At 41.2% G+C, this 19,867-nt stretch overlaps 1 protein-coding gene across 1 annotated transcript in view; it reads right to left on the bottom strand.

Annotated features, from left to right (window-relative positions):
* Positions 1–19,867, bottom strand: part of TMEM178B (transmembrane protein 178B) — a 414,373-nt gene that overhangs the window by 302,838 nt on the left and 91,668 nt on the right. The gene's annotated exons all lie outside the window — the stretch shown is intronic.

Below are 19,867 nucleotides of genomic sequence, written 5' to 3'. Positions count from 1 at the left end.
CAGTGAACAAATACTGAGCAACTGTGAAAAATACTGTTCAACATAATAGAAATATGGCCTCCAGAATGTTACATAGATTACTAGGCCCTGATATTTTCCTCAAGCTTTAAAAGCAATTGCTGTTCTCATTGGTAATGGCTGACAGCCTGTGCTGTTCTGCAGGGAACTCTGCGAGGGAGAGGAATCCCCCAAGAAAACTCACAAAGAATGTCTCTCCTTTAATTAAAACTCTCCAAGTGCAGGGACGAGTTTCCAAGAAGCATCACTGGCTGAAGGCTGACCTCAGAGAGGTCCAGTTCCATCGTGTCTGAACGTGATGCTTCTTTGCTGAGGCCAAACCTGGCTGTCCTGCACACCAAGGAGGCCGCATGCTGGGCTAATTCCACCATGAACCAGCACGTGGATGAACCCACAGTCCTCAGCTCAGGACCTGTCACTTCCAGAAAATGCTCTTATTTCTCAAACATCATAATCATATACATATTCATAATTATCCATCATTCATGTCATTAGGTATCATGAACCACACAAGGTGCTGGGTTGAGAAAAGTAAGAAAACGCAGTCTTGGCCTTAGCAGGTAACAATGTCATCTATTTGGAGGAGCAAAAAGAGGAAGATGAGAAGGAGGAGGAGAGAAGGCAACTCTAAGGAATTGTTGCTTTAATAAACATAAAGAACTACGTGGTGACTAACACATCAGTGTTTAAGATATAAATAGGTGTCTCTAAATTGTTTGAAATCAGAAAATGATACTTATTTACATTCCTAATACAGACAAGTAACTGCTTTTTCGTAGGTAACACAAAGAAAAATTTCAAACCCAGCTGTTTGCAGAATGAAAAGGTCTGACTTAAGAGGGCACTAATTTTTGCCACTTACCAAATTAATTTCCTGTGCATTTTCAACAATTAAGGGCAAATCAAAGGACCCAGAATTTGAGAGGGAACACTCTAATGACAGGGTGGGCTGTGAAGGCCGCCAAAGATCACAAGCTCTTCCCTCCCACCCTTCGTGTATTAACCCCATGCTGCTGAAAGAGTTCAGGTCTGGAAGAGATCAAGGACAAAATGTCTACTCTGAGGTCCTCTGACTCACAAGGTGTTAGGTTGTATAGCCAACATTGTTTTTATAATCAGGAATATTAGCCATTAGGGCAGTGCACTTCATTCATTCAAGCACATATGATTCTCCAGTAAAAAGGTCTGATTAGTGACAAAATTCAGGACTTTGATATCCTTACTTCAATGTCTGATGAACATCATTTCAACATGTTGACTATTCAAAGCTGTATTAGTTCGTTCTCACAGTGCTAATAAACACATACTCAAGACTGGGTAATTTATAAGGGAAAGAGGCTTAATGGATTCACAGTTCAGCATGGCTAAGGAGACGGTGGAAGGCAAAGGAGAAGCAAAGGCACATCTTACGTGGCGCAGGGAAAAGAGAGCTTGTGCAGGAGAACTCCCATTTATAAAACCATCAGATATCGTGAGCGTTATTCACCACCACAAGAACCGTATGGGAGAAACCACCCCACAATTCAATTATCTCCACGTGGCCCCACCCTTGACACGTGGGGATTACTACAATTCAAGGTGAGATTTGGGTGGGGACACAGCCAAGCCATATCAAAACCCAGTGTCCCCATCAACTCTTCTGTTTCCCTTACTAATTCTTTCCGGCCAGGTGACCCACTTCTCTTCTCTTACCTGTGTGATTCCAGATGGACTGTGCCCTAGAACTGGACTGTTTGAGGCTTCAACACACAATAAATTCTTGACATATGTTTGTTAAAACTCATGTTTAAATACATATGAGGGGAATATACAATACAGGGATGACCAGTATAACAAGCCAGTATAATAAGTTTGAGACCTTAACACACAATAACTTCTTGACACACAAGTCAAGGACCCGGGCTGTTGGCCCCACCCTCTTGGACCCAGTAGGAAGAGTCTAAAGAGTTTCCTGGCTGCACACAATGTGTCCTTAGTTATGCAGGACTTCTTAATCATGGTGGCCTGAGGCTGCTGCCCAGCGAGCGTGCATGAGTTCCCCCAGTGCCCAGGACACTTACCTGGTTCCAGACCCCTGACTGTCCAGGCCCCCAAATTCTTTCTCTGTGTCATATTGTTTCTCTGTGTCATATTCTCATAGGTCTAGTTTCAAGGCATGAGAACTTCAAAAGTAAGCCAATAGGAAAGGGTGTGCACTGGGAATCAGCAGGGCTGGATGAAAAGACTGCTCAGCTCAAGGTCTAGCCTGAATGATAATGACCCCCAGTCTAAATATCAATGTCGCTAGTGAAAACTAGATTAGTTCACAGGCAAGGGATCCAAGCTGGTAAGTGGACTCCAGCAGCAGGACTCTTTGGGTTGAGGCGACCCTCCTAGTTGGGCAGCCAGTAGAACCATGATTCTAAAGAAAGTGATTGCAGATCCTGGACAGGATCGGCACCCAAGGAGGGAGACTTACCAAGAGTTTTCAGGAAATAAGGGATGCAGTTTAGCATGATAACATTCAAGGACCAGAGATAAAAGAGGAGTATATGTGGCTGTGGCTTTCCTGGTCCTAGCTCGTGGCTGTGAACCCGAACTCACTGTCACCCTAGTCTTGTCATTGACAGTTAATGCTAATTGCAGATTTGAAGTGACAAAGGTACATTTATTTGCAAAGAAATGCAATGTTAATGGCAGAACTAGGGCACAGGATAAAACCTCCCAATCCACTCATCTCAAATATTTCCCTCTGTGGGAAGCCAGCCTACACTGAGCCCTTTATGAGACAGTCAGCCTACATGGAGCCTTTTCAGAATCGACTAGTCTACACCAACTATTTCCAGAGTCAACCTGTCTACACTGAGCCTCTCCTTAGTCAGCCAGCCTACATCAACCCTTCCCTAGTCAGCCCGTCTACATTGGTCATCCTGTATTGTATATTACCACTAGATGTACTTTATCATGAGTTTTAGCAAACGTGTCAAGAAATTATTGTGTGTTGAGGCCTCAAAGGGCTTACAATCTAATGATACATTTGAAGATGTATTTATGAGCACATCATTGTAATGACACACTTGCATTTGTTTCTAGTCTCTGGCTGTTTCATGTATCTAATTTTGCCTCAAGTATTGAAAGGTAAGTTCCCTGGAGAAAGGATCATACCTTCTATGGCTTTTGAATCCTTACCATGCTACCCTATGCAGTTCACTATCATACTTGGCACATGAGGAATGGAGAGATGGATGGATGAATTGACAGATGGATGGATAGGTGGATGGATGGGTGGGGAGGAGGACGGATCAATGGATATTGATGGAATTTTCCTTACGTGGAGCCTTATTTAAATGGGATTTAGAAACAACAGAGGACAGGGCACAATAAAACCTAGAAGTTTACAAGTGGAAGTGACCTTAGAGATATCTGATTATATTTCTCATTTCACAGATAAGGAAACTGAGTGCCAGAGGAATTAGGAGACAAGTCTTAGGTTAAACCACAAGTAATAGATAATTATACAATTTGAGAACTTGGAGACACTGCTGTCCTCAGCAAGGTGGTATTGAAAACTAAAAAGATAATATGTCGAAACAACCCATTGTATTAATTTGGATATTCCCAATTATGTGACATAGTAAGTCTACAAGTGAAACATTATTTTGTTCCCATGAAGTGACTAAAGAAAGGGAGGCCACTGGGCAGAGGTAAACTAGAAGACAGGGCTGGAACAAATGACATACGTTTGCATGGATTTGTAGATTTATATTTTCTTTTTCTTTTTTTCTTTTTTTTTTTTTTTGAGACGGGCTCTCTCTCTGTCTCTCTCAGGCTGGAGTGCAGTGGTGCGATCTTAGCTCACTGTAACCTCCGCCCCCTGGATTCAAGCGATTCTCCTACCTCAGCCTCCCAAGTAGCTGGGATTTACAGTGCCCGCCTCCAAGCCTGGCTAATGTTTTGCATTTTTCATCATGTTGACCAGGCTGGTCTCAAACTCCTGACCTCAGGTGATCGACCAGCCTCAGCCTGTGCTGGAATTACAGGCATGAGCCACCACGCCTGGCCTGTGTTTTCTTTAGATTCATAATTTTTTAAAACACAGCCATCAATTCTCCCCCTCTACCATTTTGACATATTGATGATAAGCACAAAGAAAAACACCATTTCTCTCCATACTGTTTCACGGAGAGTTATGGCCCACCAGCCATTTACATCTTAAGTTGGTTTAATTAAATTGCTTTCCTCTTAAAAATGGGCTGAGATGGAAGAAATGATGGAGGTGATTTGGGAGCATGGGGCACTGAAAGTGTGAGGGCCTAAGAAGAGTAGACAGTTGGAGCTTTAGACAAGCCAGCGAGGCCAGGAGAGATAGAAGAGCTGTGGGAGAAGGCTACAGAAGGGAGAGTAAAGTGCATTAAGGACTAAATGGGACAAAATCAAACTTCATCTTCTTTGCAGTGTGGCCAAGGGTCAGCCTGGCCCTGGGCTCTCACATGGCCCTCGGGACAGAGGACACTTGTCCAGGATGGCCTGCTCTGACACTGGCATTAGAAAGGCGTTCCCCTCAACCTCACCCTTCATACGGTGCTCTGTCCCTAACCACTTAAATCCCACTCCCTGCAGCCCTTTCTCTTGTAAAGGTCATTTTAAATTCTAAATATTTTCAAATAGAACTTGAACTACAACTATTTCTCTAGACCTAATCTTTTGCTGTCAGCAAGTTCACAGGGAAAAAAAAAAATCAATAAAGGGATTAGCTTCAAGTGACACTGCATATTACAGTAGCAGCACATTGCATCCATGCTAAAGGACTTGCCAACTGACTAATATTATGCAACCATTTCAAATGATGACTTTTTATCAGAAAGCCTCTCCTTGCCTTCTGTCCCTCAAAAGAAAAAGAAAAAAACTAACTTATCAAGAAAAGTCCCTTTTTTTCAAAAATGTATCCATTTTTTTCCATTGGCAAATGCTGCCACTACTTTGCCTAAATTATTATTAACCCTTCAAAACAGGTATTAACTTTTATAATTTTCCAATATTAATATGGCCCTTTATCCAGAAAACTAAACTAGGTTGGGGGAGGACATTTTCTTCCAAATTTCAGAGAAGCTGAGCAAGTTCTAGCAAGTATATCTAGACCTTTAGCTTTCTAGTCTGAAGTCTTATTCTATAGACCAGTGGTTTCCAGTTTGATGTCAAGGGCTTGTCCATAAAATCTGTAGCTCTCTAGCAGCACAGTTCCACCTGAATTATCTGAAGGGCACTTACAGATCAACCTCAACTAAGCAAAAGTCAGCTGAGAACCCAAAAGCAAGTGAAAAGAGGTTTGGAACAAGCCCAAAACCCATTCACAGAAAGTGCACATTCTTTAGTCACAGGAGAGTCCCTCGGGCCTCCATTCAAAGCCTGCTGCTGCTTCCTCTAGACAAAAGTCTAGCAAAGTTAAATTGTGTAATTTTGGAGGCCACGGAAAATTATAACCAGAAAGAACTACTGCTAAAAACTGACAAACTGACAGCAGCCAAGAGGTTGTCTGCGGTTGTCAAAGTAGGACTCAGGAGAAGGAAGATCTCAAAAGCCAGAACAACCTGGGGCCATTCAGTGCAGGGACCACCATGGAGCACAAATTGCATTACAGCAAAACAGAATACTTGACCTTTTGATGATGACAGTGTATCACCAACATATCACCTTAAATCATGGCTAAAACAAGCCATTTAAGAAGGAATAATTTCTACAACCAATTCTATGGTTATTGTCATTGAAATTGTTTTAAGCTTTGTGTAGGTTGTCGCACAAAGCCTAAGTAATCTGGAGATTTAAACTTTGTGGTCCAGCTCATATGTCAATGATTATAGAAGAAATGATTAGGATTATTACATTAAAGTGGATAGTGCTAAAACGCTTCTATGTCTTCCCAGATGCATAATTTCTTTATGATAATTAATATTTTTAAAGAAACACCTTCACTAGAATCTCTTCAAAGCCTATTCTATCCAGTCTGCTAAGAAATGTTTTTGTGGGGGCCAATATTCAACATTCTTAAAGAAAAGAATTTTCAACCCAGAATGTCATATCCAGCCAAACAAAGCTTCATAAGTGAAGGAGAAATAAAATCCTTTACAGACAAGGAAATGCAGAGAGATTTTGTCACCACCAGGCCTGCCCTACAAGAGCTCCTAAAGGAAGCACTAAACATGGAAAGGAATAACTGGTACCAGCCACTGCAAAAACATACCAAATTGTAAAGGCCATCAATGCTATGAAGAAGCTGCATAAACTAATGTGCAAAATAACCAGCTAGCATCATAATGGCAAGATCAAATTCACACATAACAATATTAACCTTAAATGTAAATGAGCTAAATGCCCCAATTAAAAGACACATACTGGCAAACTGGATAACGAGTCAAGACCTATTGGTGTGCTGTATTCAGGAGATCCATCTCACGTGCAAAGACACACATAGGCTCAAAATAATGGGATGAAGGAATATTTACCAAGCAAATGGAAAGCAAAAAAAAGCAGGGGTTGCAATTCTAGTCTCTGATAAACAGACTTTAAATCAACAAAGATCAAAAGAGACAAAGGGCATTACATAATGGTAAAGGGATCAATTCAACAAGAAGAGCTAACTATCCTAAATATATATGCACCCAATAAAGGAGCACTCAGATTCATAAAGCAAGTTCTTAGAGACTACAAAGAAACTTAGACCCCCACACAATAATAGTGGGAGACTTTAACACCCCACTGTCAATATTAGACAGATCAATGAGACAGAAAATTAAAAAGGATATCCAGGACTTGAACTCAGCTCCAGACCAAGAGGACCTAATAGATATCTACAGAACTCTCCACCCCAAATCAACAGAATATACATTCTTCTCTGCATCACATCACACCTATTCTAAAATTGACCATGTAATTGAAAGTGAAACACTCCTCAGCAAATGCATAAGAACGGAAATCATAACGAACAGTCTCTCAGACCACAGTGCAATCAAATTAGAACTCAGGATTAAGAAACTCACTCAAAACTGCACAACTATATGGAAACTGAACAACCTGCTCCTGAATAACTCCTGGGTAAATAAAGAAATGAAGTTAAAGATGAAGTTTGAAACCAATGAGAACAAAGACACAACATACCAGCATCTCTGGGACACATTTAAAGCAGTGTGTAGAGGGAATTTTATAGCACTAAATGCCCATAAGAGAAAGCAAGAAAGATCTAAAATCGAAACCCTAACATCACAATTAGAAGAACTAGAGAAGAAAGAACAAACAAATTCAAAAGCTAGCAGAAGACAAGAAATAACTAAGATCAGAACAGAACTGAAGGAGACAGAGACACAAAAAACCCTTCAAAAAAATCAATGAATCCAGGAGCTGGTTTTTTGAAAAGATCAACAAAATAGACCACTAGCCAGACTAATAAAGAAGAAAAGAGAGAAGAATCAAATAGGTGCAATAAAAAATGATAAAGAGAATATCACCACCGATCCCACAGAAATACAAACTACCACTGGAGAATCTGTAAACACCTCTATGCAAATAAACCAGAAAATCTAGAAGAAATGAATAAATTCCTGGACAAATACAGCCTCCCAAGACTAAATCAGGAAGAAACTGAATCCCTGAATAGACCAATAATAAGTTCTGAAATTGAAGCAGCAATTAATAGCCTACCAACCAAAAAAAGTCCAGGACCAGACGGATTCACAGCCGAATTCTACCAGAGGTACAAAGAGGAGCTGGTACCATTCCTTCTGAAACTATTCCAAATAATAGAAAAAGAGGGACTCCTCCCTAACTTATTTTAGGAGGCCAGCATCATCCTGACACCAAAACCTGACAGAGACACAACAAAAAAAGAAAATTTCAGGCCAATAGCACTGATGAACATCTATGTGAAAATCCTCAATAAAATACTGGCAAACCAAATCCAACAGCACATCAAAAAGCTTACCCACCATGATCAAGTCGGCTTCATCCCTGGGATGCAAGGCTGGTTCAACATATGCAAATCAATAAATGTAATCCATCACATAAACAGAACCAATGACAAAAACCACATGATTATCTCAATAGATGCAGAAAAGGCCTTTGACAAAATTCAACAGCCCTTCATGCTAAAAACTCTCAATAAACTAGGCATTGATGGAACATATCTCAAAATAATAAGAGCTATTTATGACAAGCCCACAACCAATATCATACTAAATGGAAATAAACTGGAAGCATTCCCTTTGAAAACCAGCACAAAACAAGGATGACCTCTCTCACCACTCCTATTCAACGTAGTATTGGAAGTTCTGGCCAGGGCAGTCAGGCAAGGGAAAGAAGTAAAGTGTATTCAAGTAGGAAAAGAGGAAGTCAAATGGTCTCTGCTTGCAGATGACATGTTTGTATATTTAGAAAACTTCATTGTCTCAGCCCAATATCTCCTTAAGCTGATAAGCAACTTCAGCAAAGTCTTGGGATACAAAATCAATGTGCAAAAATCACAAGCATTCCTATACACCAATAACAGACAAACAGCCAAATCATGAGTGAACTCCCATTCACAACTGCTGCAAAGAGAAGAAAATACCTAGGAATCCAACTTACAAGGGATGTGAAGGACCTCTTCAAGGAAAACTACAAACCAATGCTCAACGAAATAAGAGAGGACACAAACAAATGGGAAAACATTATATGTTCATGGATAGGAAAAACCGGTATCATCAAAATGACCATACTGCCCAAAGTAATTTATAGATTTAATGCTATCCCAATCAAGCTACCATTGATTTTCTTCACAGAATTGGAAAAAACTACTTTAAATTTCATATGGAACCAAAAAAGGGCATGCATAGCCAAGACAATCCTAAGCAGAAAGAACAAAACTGGAGGCATTACACTACCTGATGTCAAACTATACTACAAGGCTACAGTAACCAAAACAGCATGGTACTGGTACCAAAACAGATATATGGACCAATGGAACAGAACAGAGGCCTCAGAAATAATATCACACATCTACAACCACATGATCTTTGACAAACCTGACAAAAACAAGCAATGGGGAAAGGATTCCCTATTTAATAAATGGTGTTGGGAAAACTAGCTAGCCACATGCAGAAAACTGAAACTGGATCCCTTCCTTACACCCTATACAAAAATTAACTCAAGATGGATTAAAGACTTAAACATAAGACCTGAAACCATAAAAACCCTAGAAGAAAACCTAGGCAATACTATTCAGGACACAGGCATGGGCAAAGACTTCATGACTAAAACACCAAAAGCAATGGCAACAAAAGCCAAAATAGACAAATGGGATCTGATTAAACTAAAGAGCTTCTGCACAGCAAAAGAAACTATCATCAGAGTGAACAGACAACCTACAGAATGGGAGAAAATTTTTGCAATCTATCCATCTGACAAACAGCTAATATCCAGGATCTACAAAGAACTTAAACAAATTTACATGAGAATACAAACAACCCCACCAAAAAGTGGGCAAAGGATATGAACAGACACTTCTCAAAAGAAGACATTTATGTGGCCAACAAACATATGAGAAAAAGCTCATCATCACTGGTCATCAGAGAAATGCAAATCAAAACCACAATGAGATACCATCTCATGCCAGTTAGAATGGTGATCATTAAAAAGTCAGGAAACAACAGATGCTGGAGGGGATGTGGAGAAATAGGAACACTTTTACCTGTTGGTGGGAGTGTAATTTAGTTCAACCATTGTGGAAAACAGTGTGGCAATTCCTCAAGGATCTAGAACCAGAAATACCATTTGACCCAGCAATCCCATTACTGGGTATATACCCAAAGGAATATAAATCATTCTACTATAAAGACACATGCACACTTACGTTTATTTCGGCACTGTTCACAATAGCAAAGACTTGGAACAACCCAAATGCCCATCAATGACAGACTAGATTAAGAAAATGTGGCACATATACACCACGGAATACTATGCAGTCATAAAAAAGGATGAGTTCCTGTCCTTTGCAGGGACATGGATGACGCTGGAAACCATCATTCTCAGCAAACTAATGCAAGAACAGTAAACCAAACACCACATGTTCTCACTCATAAGTGGGAGTTGAACAATGAGAACACATGGACACAGGGAGGGGAACATCACACACTGGGGCCTGTCAGGGGTTGGGGGTGGTGCTAGGGGAGGGATAGCATTAGGAGAAATACCTAATGTAGATTATGGGTTGATGGGTGCAGCAAATCACCATGCCACATGTATACCTATGTAACAAACATGCACATTCTGCACATGTACCCCAGAACTTAAAGTATAATTTTTTAAAAATGTTTTTGTGATGGAGGACTTGACTGATTATAAAGGTAGAGAATCACTTCTCACACCTTCATGGTCTCTTCCCCTTGTTTGAGTCGGCACAAAACACAATGCTGGCCCCTATTAACTCTATATATGGAGTTGAGTCAAAAGAAAGGAGAAAGTGTTACTTTGACGAGCCCAGAGACTTAATATGGCAATGGCTAATGTATGACACAAGTATTCCTCCCCCACCCATGGCAAACTTGGCCAATCAATCCAAAACTAGTATAAGACTTCAGAATCCTTCCCTCAACACAAATTCAGGCAAACATTATGATTGATTGAGGTTGACATTCAGAAGGAAATGATCCCAGGCGTAAGTTATTATTCAGTGACCTTAAATTTGATTTATATATTGTCAGGGTTGCAAGTTTCTCATGTGAGATAGGCTATCTTCTTTGATATCTTCACATCCTTAGTCGTGACCGCAGGCCAATCTTTCAGTCTTGACTCAAATACTCCCTCCTCGATGAAGTCTTCCTTGGGGGCAGGGTGGTCAGGGAGTAACTGACTGGTTCAACTCTGTTTCCATAATATTTTGTATATTATTGATTCAGCTCAATCAGAAAACATTTATTGAGCATCTATTTTGTGTCAGGCATGGTACTAGGTACTGGGGATATAAATTTACACATGACATCGTTCTTGCCTTCGAGGAGCTTACAGTCTACCTTGCAGTATTTACCTCTGTTTCAAGTTCTTTAAGGGGAAAGGCAAACTCTCACTCAGCTTCAAACTAGACTACTTCTCTATAATGTTCATTCCAGTTGCACTATTCGTTACATGATCCATCATAGAATTCTCAATGTGGTATATAGACTCAGACCCCAAAACTAACCAATTTTTCAAGTACCTACTCACTTTTCTCAATACCACATTAATTCTAGTGTTGGATTCCTGGATCCCCAGAGCCAAATATAATGCTCAGCAGTCTCTGGGAGACTTAGCTGGTCACCCTGTCCAGGATGTACAATCTGGACTTCAACAGTGATATTCATGCACACACATAGTCACACACACCACAATACATCTGTGCAGATCTCATCTGTACAATACTATAAGGAATAATCAGGATTTAACAAGGAGAACAAAAGAATTAATGGAGAATGACAATTTTTGCTTTGAGATGAAACTTACACAAAAGTAAGTACAGCAGACTAGAAGTACCACACCTTTACCATCTCATAATCACTAATTGTTCCTCCCTTAGCCAATGTGGCCAGCAATCATTTCTGTTCTCATCCATTCCCTCTATATCTGCTCCTCAGGTCCTCCTTTGTGGCATCCTGTGCTGCTGGGAGGTAACAGAGTCCTGGTCAGTTACTTCTCAAGAGGCTCTGAAACTGAGCCTGCTCCTTGTAGATGCCAGACACAGCACCACTTGCTGAGGTTGCAGGCCCTGAAATTTACTCTGGTTCTCTGTTCCAGGCCCCTCCTCAGCCCTGTTTTCTCTGCTTCACTGCATGTCTAAGATGGTCTTGGTTTCCTTTCCGGTGTGAAAAATAACTTTCAGCTTACATTCAAGATGAAAAATACTCCCAACACTCCCCATCAAGGGCAGAGACATGGAGTCTGGTACTCCCTATGTAACATTATTAATATCCTCTCAGGCAGCAGCAAATCAGAGGTTTCACTCTTGAACCCAGTGCCTAACACCATGCTAGCATCTGGCAGACTCTCAATACACATTTGTGAATGAATGAATGAATGAATGAATGAGATGAGATGAAGCGAAATTATGAAATAGACTATGTTCACTGTTCTGTGAGTTGGAATACTGATTCCAACTCTGTAACCTTAGGAGAAGGTATTTAATCTCTATATGCCTCAGTTTCCTCATCTGTAAAAGGGCAATGTGTAACACACAGCATCAGTGAAAGCAATATGGAAACCATGTATCAAGCACCTACTACAGTGCCTGTCTCATAGTAAGCACACAATCTGGTCCCATCTGGTCGCAATCACAGCACTAGCACACAATAGGTACTCAACAATTACCTGTTGAGAATTAATGTGTAGAGGCTCCAACAAGACCTGAAGGCACACACGCCTCTTGCCCTTGCCCTTCGTTCATTCATTCATTCATTCACAAATGTGTATTGAGAGCCTGACAGATGCTAGCATGGTGTTAGGCATGGGTTCATGGTGTTAGGCCGGCCCACATTTACACATGCTCACACTGCCTTGCTTAACTGTCGCCTCTCTACCCCCTGCCCTAAGACACTGTCTTTGTCTGCTGGCTCTCTGCTGTGACACCACCATCCCCTCTGTCTGGAATTTGCATGCGTCACTCAGAAGACAGTGTCACGCGGGAGACCGAGGCCTGGCAAGGTGGTTGTGCATCCCCACTTCAGAACAAATTATAGGTGTGAGTCTGGCCAACCTACAGCCCAGAAACACCAACTAGCAGAACAGTCGAAAGACCTGAGTTCTAATTCTGTCTCCATCACTTGCCAGCTAAGTGATTGTGGGCAAGTTACTTGAGCTCCCAGACTGTTTCCCAGTCAGTAAAAACAATTTCACAGAAGTACCTACATCATAGCATTGTTATATAAACAAAGTAAGATAATGTGTGTAAGCATTTAGAACACTGCCTATCACATAGTAAAAAGTCTAAAATTTTGTTTTTTTCCAGAGACAGGGTCTCACAATGTTGCCTAGGCTGGTCTTGAACTCCTGAACTCAAGGGATCCTCTGTCCTCAGCCTCCCAAAGTGCTGGGATTACATGCATGAGCCACTGCACCCAGCCTATTTTTAATAAACAACAGGCCTACCCTGAAGAGCTAAGAGTAGACTAGAAGATTTAAAAGTGAAACGCTTCAAGCATTTATTTTAACTTATATTTAGGGTGTGTACACACCCTTAGGTGTGTGTGTGTGTGTGTGTGTGTATGTGTGTGTGGTGTGTAGTCTGAACCTGTAATAACTATTCAAAGGCTGTAGATCAATCACAGAGTGAAGTAGAACACATAAGTCACATGACATTGATTAACAGGAATGCCAACTGTGCCTTGCAGTTTGGCATATTCAGGGTCAAGCACAGGACCTATGATAGTGCGGCTGGGAAGGCAGAGCAACAGCAGTTAAATGAAGACCTGACCAACAGGGGCTGGTCCAGGATTAGCGCTGTCTAGGGCACTTCCAGATATTTCCCTGTTAGCGCCTATGTCTGTCCCCGCCCCACAGTCTCAACTTTGATACAGCAATGCATTGCACACAGTCCTTGTCAGCTGGTGGGAACATAGTGGCAGCCGTTCTGGGAAGGGTCATTTGGAGCAGATATGGGGGGGAATTTGAGAGGCAATCAGTTACACCATCAGTAACAGGTGATTTTTGTATCATTTGCAGAGCAATTCCATAAATTCCATTGTTTGATCCTTAACCAGAAATAACTGATGGTTCCCATCTACAGGTGAACAGTACAAGGCATACTCATATTAAGTCACTTACCCATGATCTTATGGCCGGTCACAACACACTCGATAAAAAACTGAGAAGAGCCGCAACGAAAGAAACAAGGTAAAATCAACTGTAAGATGGATTATACCTATTTTGGGGGTTCTGTAAGAATCCCCAAAATTACTCATTATAAATGGAAGGGACTCTATCCAGGGACTATTCAGATTAAGAAAATTAACTCACACTTTGGTGACAGAATAAATTAATACAAACAGATGAATAACAATACGAAAATACTTACCAGAAACCATGAAAATGCCCAATCTTTGACCTAGTAATCACACTTGAGAAAACTTAGGCTAAGGAAATAACCCAAAAGAATTTTAAAGCTATACCCAAAAAATGTTTATTGCAGCTGTATCATGGCAAAAATGTAGAAATCTAAGTATCCAATAGTAATGGAAAGCCAAAGAATGTGAAATACACACTTGATTGTATTTATGTAGCAATAAGGAAAAATATTTGTACAAGATTGAAGAAAAATCTTAATTTATGCAAAAGAAATTATGTATTCATGTGAACAAACAGTGGAAGGGAACATACACTATTGAAAACAGTTTGATTTGACCAAGAAGATTGTGGTGAATTTTTTTTCTTTCTTTAATCCAGAGTTGCACAAATATTGCTAAACATTATTGGCATATAACATAAAAGTCTGAAAATCAAAATGTGGAAAATTGTGCTAGAATCTCTAAGGTTTCTAATAGCTCCAATAATCTCTGTGAGCCTTTTGAGGTCAGGACAAGTGTCTTTTTCACCTTTGTATCCCCAGAGTTTTCTGCAAGTGATTATTTTCTCCATAAATACTGGGGAAATGCTACAAGCAAGCATGTGGATGATTCTTTGCAGAGCCTGTCGGAGCTTGATCACCCCAAGAGCCATGTGTCTAGATATTAACCAGATGAATGTTCTATTATAAAAACACATGCACATGTACATTCATTGCAGCACTATTCACAATAGCAAGGACATGGAATCAACCTAAACGCTCATCAGTGGTAGACCAGATAAAGAAAATGTGGTACACATACACCACGGAATACTATGCAGCCATAAAAAAGAATGATATTATGTCCTTTGCAGGAACATGGGTGGAGCTGGAGGCCATAATCCTTAGCAAACTAACACAGGAACAGGAAACCAAATACCACATGTTCTCACTTATAAGCAGGACCTAAATGATGAGAATACATGGACACATAGAGGTGAACAACACACTGGGGCCTATCAGATGGTGGAGGGTGAAAGGAGGGAGAGGATCAATAACTAATGGGGTACTAGGCTCAATACCTGAGTGATACAATAATCTGTATAACCAACCCCCATGACACAAGTTTACCTATATAACAAACATGTACCCCTGAACTTAAAATAAAAGTTAAATTTAAAGAAATAAAATATCCAGGAAGAACTAATTTTTAAAAGAGGAGTTCAGAGGAATGGATTTGGAATGTTTCCAACACAAAGAAATGAGAAATGTTTGAGGTAATGGGTATCCCAATTGCTCTGATTTGATCACTACACATTGTATGCTTGTATCAAAATACCACATGTACCCCATAAATACATACAATTATTATGTCCCCATAAAAATTAAAAAGAAACAAAATGAAACAAAAAGAAAATATCCAGGAGGAATCATCTTTTTTTTTTCTTTTTTTTTTGAGACAGAGTCTCCCTCTGTCGCCCAGGCTGGAGTGCTGTGGCATGATCTCAGCTCACTGCAACCTCCGCCTCCCGTTCTCAAGCGATTCTCCTGCCTCAGCCTCCCAAGTAGCTGGGATTAGAGGTGCTCGCCACCACACCCAGCTAATTTGTATTTTTAGTAGAGACAGGGTTTCACCATGTTGGCCAGGCTGGTCTCAAACTCCTGACCTCAAGTGTTCCACCCACCTCAGCCTCCCAAAGTGCTGGGATTACAGGCAGAATCGTCTTTTGAAAGAGGAAATCAGAGCAAAATCTGGGGAAGAGAGTGCTAGATTTAAAAATTTCTCAGTTTGCCCCTTTGATGTAATTCCACAAATTACAATCCCCAATGCCAAGTGCACAAGAACAGAATAGCCTTGGTTCCCATTCTCCAAGGCCTAGAGACCTTCTCCAAGGCAGGATGTGTCTCTGGAAGGAGAAGCCATGAAGTCTGCAGTAAATTGAAGGTACCAGAAGAATGACTTGAAGCCACGAGCCAACCAAATTACACCATGTCAAAGGCATGAAATATCAGAGATCTTTGGTTTAGAAAAGAGAGACAACCCAGCTAGGTAGGTGATCCATCTCCACCAGCTCAAGCAAGTCACTTAAACACTGTAGGACTCAGATTCCCAGTCTCTGCCCTGGCCACCTCACAGGGATGTCATGAAAATCAAACGTGTTAAGAAAATGTGCCTGAAAAAGATGCATAAACTTGAAAGTGCTATCTATAGAAGAGCCTGGCTGCAGTGAATTCGCAATAAATGTTGGAGCTAAGTGAGTCCATGAAAACGTGAAAGGAAGCCAAATGATTATGAGATTTTTACAAAAATGTAGGGGCAAATATAAGGTGGGGTGCTGGTCTGTGTTCAGAGCAGCAGGAAAAAGCTGCTTCCCTGGGGCACGACGGGTAGGCTTCTCAGATTGCTGGCAAATTGGCCTTGGTAGGAGCCACCAGGGCACACCGGCCCTGTCCAGGGCTGCATTCCTTTACAGGGCCTTAAAAGAGTAGAGCAGCCTCAGAATCAGGAATATAGCTACCCTACATTCACTAATTATGCATTTAAGGCCAGCACAGACCTGAGCATTTCACAAAATTTTAAGGGATTGAAGGGAAGCCCTTTGTGAGAGGACACATCAGACATGGGCTGTGATCAAAGGGACGAAAAAGAGCAAGGGATGTCAGTGACATAGATCCAGGCCCTTTGTACATGGTGACGTGATTAAAGGCACAAATCCACTTCAGAGTTGTCATTCCTAATAGAACCTGATGGGAATGAGAGCAACGAACTGGCAGGAGGGCAACACGATTCACGCACACTCACAGTGACTACCTCGTGCCAATTTGCTGCTGAGGGCCCCAGGATGCTGAGATAGGCGAGACAGAGCATCCTATATTGGATCTGCTTGCAGTCATACAGAGGGACAAATGACAGTGAGGGGCATTTGGGGTAACAGACGCATGGGCGAAGAGGCGATTTCTTAAGTCCTGCATTGAAGGACAAGATGTAGTACTCACGGGCAACTCTAGATAACGTGTCAGGAGACTAGTTCCATGCACCCTCAGAGCAAAGCAAAGAGCCCAGAGCAGCTTCTGCTGCAAGGGACCTTAGATCACATAGGTCAACACCCTCATTTTACAGATGAGAAGACTGGAGCCCAGAGAAGTTAAATGACTAGCTATAGGCCACGCAGGAAACTACTGGCTATGATCTTTAACACCGTCATTTTCCAAACGTAATATTTAGTGATAGATATGAATCTGACAGAGTTAACATGAGACTGAGAGGAAACCGTCTGTTCCAAGTCACCCATACAAGGACAAGAAAGGGGAATGAATGCTTGTTAAGAGGAATCTGTGGGTATCAAACTTCAGGAGGAAAAGCAATAGCCAGACAGGGCACACTGCACTCCAGCCATGATCACAGTGTTTAGCTCCCATCTGCAGGAGAAGCTGTCCTTGGTCTTTTCTCATTCATCTTTCAAAACTAAAAACCCAAAGGCAAGACTTGGCAGTGATCGAGTTCTTGGTTCCTGGTGCTACTCTTTGTCCTAAAAAGGAGCACCTGATACACGAAAGACAAGGTTAGGGCAGGTTCTGGGCCATTCCTGTGGGTTTCCTGGGTAGCAGCCCTCCACTTCCCCAGGAATGTTTCTTCCTATCCCCTCTTGTCAGTAGATAATGTAAGGTGGCTCTGATCTTTGCAAAGCTTTCTAGCCCACTCCATCTCTTATGGCAGTTTCCAAAGGAGCTGCCTTCCCTTTATGAAGATTAAATATGTTCTGAGGAAAGCAAACACATCAAACACTCACATGGATGCACTGCTGCTTCCACCAGCTCACGCTGGTGTGAACTACTCAAAAGGATTCCTCCATTGGGATTCCGACACAGAGGAAAGTTGATTGTTCTCAATGATCAAATAAACCCAGCAGGAACCTTAATTCCTGATGATCTCTTAGCACCTGTCTGGTTGCATTCTGTGTTTCTCACTCTCCTAGAGCCCAAAATGACCCCATAGAGAGCACTGTGGATCCTGCGCAAGGGAGACTTCATAATGGGGAAGAAGGTTTCATCTGGGTCCCACCTACTATAGGTCTACTGGCCCAGATTGTGAGTACAGCAATTGTGGCAGACGCTGCTGGTTGTCTTTGACTATCCAGGCTGCCTTTTCTTCCTCAGGAACAGCATCCCAATTTTTAGCTAGCTAGGCTTGTTGCTTCCTGGAAAAAACAAATAAAGACTACATTTCCAAGGCTCTCTCATAGCTAAGTGTGGCCATGTAACGATGCCCATGGCTCACAATGACAGCACCTCACTGTGTGCCGAGCACAATGCTAAGCACCTTTCTGTACATAAACTCACTTAATCTCACAAAAACCCTAAGAGAGACACAGTGATTATCCCCTTTTTACAGGGCAAACATCCCAGAGAAGTTAAGTAATTTGCCCAATTCATACTGTTAATGAGTGCCACAGCTGAGATTTCAACTCAAGCAGCCTGACCCCAAAGCTCTTCACCACTCATTACACTACACTAAATTCCAGCTGTAAAAGCAGAAGTTTTGTGTTGAACTTCCGGGAATATGCCTTTAAAAGAAGGGAGTTCCAGGAGGTGGAGCTGAATGCTCCTTCCTTTGAGTGTGAGCTGAACTTAGAGACTTGCTTCTAACAAAGAGGGTCTGGAAAGGGAAATAAAATAACTAGACAGTGGAGAAACCTGGCAGACACCACCTTAACTAAGTGATCAAGGTTACCATTGCCAGCAGTAAGGCATGCTGATATCATGGACTTTGATATGATGCAATGAAAGGGGGCTTCACATCTGTGAAATTCTCCCCAAAACCCAATAACCCAGTCTATTCCATGAGATAACATGAGAGAAACCCAAATTGGGGAACTTTCTATGCAATGCCTGACCAACATTCTTAAAAACTATCAAGATCATGAAAAACAAGAAAAGATGGAGAAAATATCACAGGTTGAAGGAGACTAAGAAGATATAATGATTACATGCAACGTGGGATCCAGGATCAGATCCTGGTGCCAAAAAGGGACATTAGTATAAAAATAGGCAAAATTCTAATAAATAATATTATCAGGTTAATAATATTGTACCAATGTTAATTTCTGTTTTGAAAGCTGTACCATGGTTTTGTAAGATGTTAACATTAGAGAAAGTTGAAGGAAGGATACACAGGAACTCTCTGTACTATTTTTGTAAATTTTGTATTAATCTAAAATTATTTCAAAATAAAATGTCTTTCAAAAAGGAAGAGGCAAGTGCTACCCCTTCCCATTTCTTCCTATTGCTTACCTGTTAAATGGTGGTGATTGCTGGAACTCCAGCAGCCATATTGATCTATGAGGTGACCTTGAAGTCACCTTGAGGATACAAGTCATGTCCTGAGGATAACGGAGCAGAAAGATGGACGCCTAGATGCCTAATGACACTCACTGCCCTCTTATCAGCCCTGAACTCCTAGTTGCAAACCTCTTTTTCTTATGAGAAAGAGAAATCACCTGTATCTTCTATAAGCCACTTATTTGGGGGTTTCCTATCAAATGCAGCCAAACCTAATCCTTGTTAATAACAGCAATACAATGAAAACCTGTGCAATTTCTATCACTAATATAAAAATTAGAATCTTAGCCTTGGACTTGGTCTTAAATTCCATCTAGTCCAAGTTGTCATTTTTTGCATAAGTAACAGAACCAAAGAGCTGAAACATGTGCCCAGGTCCCATCACTGGCAACAAAGCAAACACAGAAACCCAAGTCCTGTCCCAGTCCAGCTTCCTCCACTGGGTCTCACTGATTGGTGAGAATTCCAAATACCAGCATTGCAGCATTAATATAATCG

This window comes from Symphalangus syndactylus, chromosome 6 (assembly GCF_028878055.3).
Source record: "Symphalangus syndactylus isolate Jambi chromosome 6, NHGRI_mSymSyn1-v2.1_pri, whole genome shotgun sequence".
NCBI classification, from domain to species: domain Eukaryota; kingdom Metazoa; phylum Chordata; class Mammalia; order Primates; family Hylobatidae; genus Symphalangus; species Symphalangus syndactylus.
Note: the sequence above shows the minus strand (reverse complement) of the source record. Positions and strands in the feature narration are given on the sequence as shown.